The 2,951-nt window shown below is 57.0% G+C and overlaps 1 protein-coding gene across 1 annotated transcript in view; it reads right to left on the bottom strand.

Moving 5' to 3' along the window:
- The window catches only part of ATP6V1C2 (ATPase H+ transporting V1 subunit C2), a 26,595-nt gene extending 25,948 nt beyond the window's left edge, over positions 1-647 (bottom strand). The window contains exon 1 of the mRNA XM_006021781.3: positions 207-647. The gene's annotated coding sequence lies outside the window, so the exon portion shown is untranslated. The remainder of the gene's footprint in view (positions 1-206) is intronic.
- Between the last annotated feature and the right edge of the window lie 2,304 nt (positions 648-2,951).

The following is a 2,951-nucleotide window of genomic DNA, read 5'->3' as shown; positions in this document are numbered from 1 at the left end:
GTGCGCTGGGGGGGGGGGGGGGGACAGAGGGGCGACGGGCAAGTCCGCTGGCCCTCACTGAACAGCTCGGCCTGACAGAGCTGACCCAGGGGTGGGAAGGGAATTGCTCCCCCTGTTTATAAGCAGAGATCATTGATTCAATCCCCCAAAGGACTGGGGAGCAGCTGAAGCCCCAGGCTGCAAAGTCTGGGGTGGGGGATACTTACCAGGTGTAGCCCCACATCCGGTGATTGAAGGAGTGAGTGCTGCTCGGTCCAGAGGATTCAGAACCGATTTGGCTAATCTGACCTGGAATACGAAAACAAATTTCCCCCGCCACAAAAATCTCCCCGCAGCGTTTGCTGCTGGAGGACCGACGGATCTGCGTCGTCCTCCCCCAGCAGGCTGGTGCCGGTGCCGGTGTCTCCTCCGGGCACAAGCTCCGTGCAGAGCCCGCCCGGCCCCGCGCCCTCCCCTGCCCGGGGCGGAGCCGCCCTCCCCTCCGCTCCGCTCGGCGCGCAGGGACGTGTCCCCGAGGGGGCGGGGGGCACCCCGCAGCGCAGGCAGCGAGCCCCGCGCTCTCCTGAGGGGACGTTGCTCCAAGATCAGGACTCCCGGAGCGGGGCGGGGTGCAGGGCACGTCTGTGCAGCTCAAAGCAGAACCTCCCCGCAAGGAAATCTCTGCTCTCTCCTGCTAAGTGGCCCCTGCTACACGTTACATACATGGCGCACTCGGCTGGCGAAGGGCACAGGGAGGGCAGCCCAGCCACACGCGCCAAGTGGTCATCGCCCCAGCTAGAGGGCTCCCCAGCTAGCCAAAGAGCCAACCAGCTACAAAGTTAGTGCTTGGAAATGTGTCAGGTTTCTGTCCCGCTTTTATTTGAGCATGTAGCAGGGCCTTGAGGCTCCTTCTACACCTTAGGAGGATTGCAGGTTCATTGCACCATTCAGCTGAGACCAGCTACGCATGCAAGGCAGCTCATGTGCCACACAAAGGGTCAGGCTGCACACGGGTGCATGTGCATCCCTTGAGCGTGGCGGTGCACCCCCTGCAAAAAGGCACCGCCGACACCGCCAGCGGTGTGCAATCCCCACGAGCCACCACCCACGCTGCTGACAGCAGCTCCTGCCACCCACGCTGCATGGCTGGTGCTCCTGCCACCGCCATGCCCTCCCAGTCACTGGGGGCATGCGCTGTTCATGAAAAGGGTCAACCCAATATAAGGTTACATTTCCAAAATGTGTGCTAATTTCAGAGTTGGGTGCTATTCAGCTTTACTTTGCACAGGTAAAAGGGTCTTCTCTGTGGCTAGGAGCCCCATCAGCTGACCAGGCTCCCAGCCGTAGGAGCATAGGTGCCAACTCCATGGGTGCTCCAGGGCTTGAGCACCCACCAAAAAATGAGCAGGTGTTCAGCACCCATGAGCCACGTTGGGTGAGCTGGACTGAAGTAGGGCACTGCCTCTTCTGGGCATGCATGGGGCTCGGTGCAGGAATGCAAAAAGCACCCACCAGCAAAAACCAAAGTTGGCACCTATGCAAAGAAGTGCACCATGCTGTTAGAAATTGTGTGCAGAGAAAGGGGTTTCCTTTAGCAGTACAGGAAGCGCAGCCTGTACCTTCAGGGGCCCACAACTTCCCCCATAGTAACTAAGCATGATAGACAAGCTTAACGGCAGACCTGTGCCTTATTTGGTAAAACTTTTAAAAACTTTATTTTGATTGGAGCTTACACTGCAGGTAAAAGAAGAGTTACGCAGTACTAGTCATTTTCTGCTAAAGCTTTGCTCATGCGAAAATATCATGTAACCAGAGAATATAAATACGTGTGTAAGAGTACAGCCGGGGCCCCTCTGCCTTTCTAAGGTCAGGGGACCTTCGGCTGAAAAAACTGGAAAGACCACACCCTCGTCTCCTGCTTATTTGAGTCTCAGCTGGGAAACGAGCCCTGTTGGGGTCAGGAGTATTCGCAGGTGTTCCCTTTCCAGGTTGGGAGCTTAAGCGAATAATTTCTCCTACAATGCCCAGCTGTGGCTGGGAGTCCTGCAGCTGAGGGGACTCTCAGCACCCTCAGCACCTGGCAGCTGTGGGACTCTGGATCCTGTCACAACCCAGTGATTTTTGTGCCTCGGCACTATGGAATTTCCTGGCCACATGAGAGCTCCTTTGCACGGCAGAGTGTTCTGCTGCAATTGAGAACCCGTGTGTAGGAGAAAGTTCCCGCCAATTTGCAGTTTCCTTTGCAGGATGCATTTCTTCTTTGCAGCACAGAGATGCACGGTGCGGGGAGTTCCCGCTGTTCGAGTATAAATTTGTGCCCCGCTATTGGCCAGTGCTAAATTATTCACACGTGGCGGCTAGTGATTGGCTCACTGGCCGTTTAAAATTCCGCGCGACTTCCGCCCAGGTCGAAGAGCTTTGAGCATGCTGCAGCTGCAGAGTGCGTCTGAAGTTATCTGACTTGCGGCTGCCGATCGATAGACTGATCACCTATCGATCTTTCTTCCCGTCACCGAGCGCAACCCCAACGTACCCCTTTCCCCGCCGGCTTCGAATTGCGGACGGATTAACTGGCTTGGGCCCCGCCAGCTGGAACAACTCGTGTGGTTGTTCCGACGACCGGACCACCTGCGTCGTGATTGCAAGCGGCGTGAGTAACGTTTTTACAACCAATAAGTTGTGTCTGCCTCTCCATTCACCAGCCCGCCCTAACGTACGACCAATTTCTAACGTAACTCGAGTCGGCTGTGGCCGTCCAAGACAGATCCCAGCAGCTGCTGGGCGTGGCTGCAACTTCACAGTCCCAGGGGTGCATGGTGCCTCCGACCCCTGAAACTGGGAGATTGCAGCAGCTATGATCTCCCAGCTGTGGGGGGCTTGACACGTCCCCCCCACCCGCTGGGAGACGTTGTGATCTCCCAGCCACAGGGGCTCCACACATCCCATGGCTGTGAGACTGATCAAAGGAGCTG

The sequence above is a fragment of the Alligator sinensis genome, unplaced genomic scaffold (assembly GCF_000455745.1).
Source record: "Alligator sinensis unplaced genomic scaffold, ASM45574v1 scaffold678_1, whole genome shotgun sequence".
Classification (NCBI taxonomy): domain Eukaryota; kingdom Metazoa; phylum Chordata; order Crocodylia; family Alligatoridae; genus Alligator; species Alligator sinensis.
The sequence above is the reverse complement of the archived record's forward strand: the minus strand, read 5'-3'. Positions and strand labels throughout refer to the sequence as shown.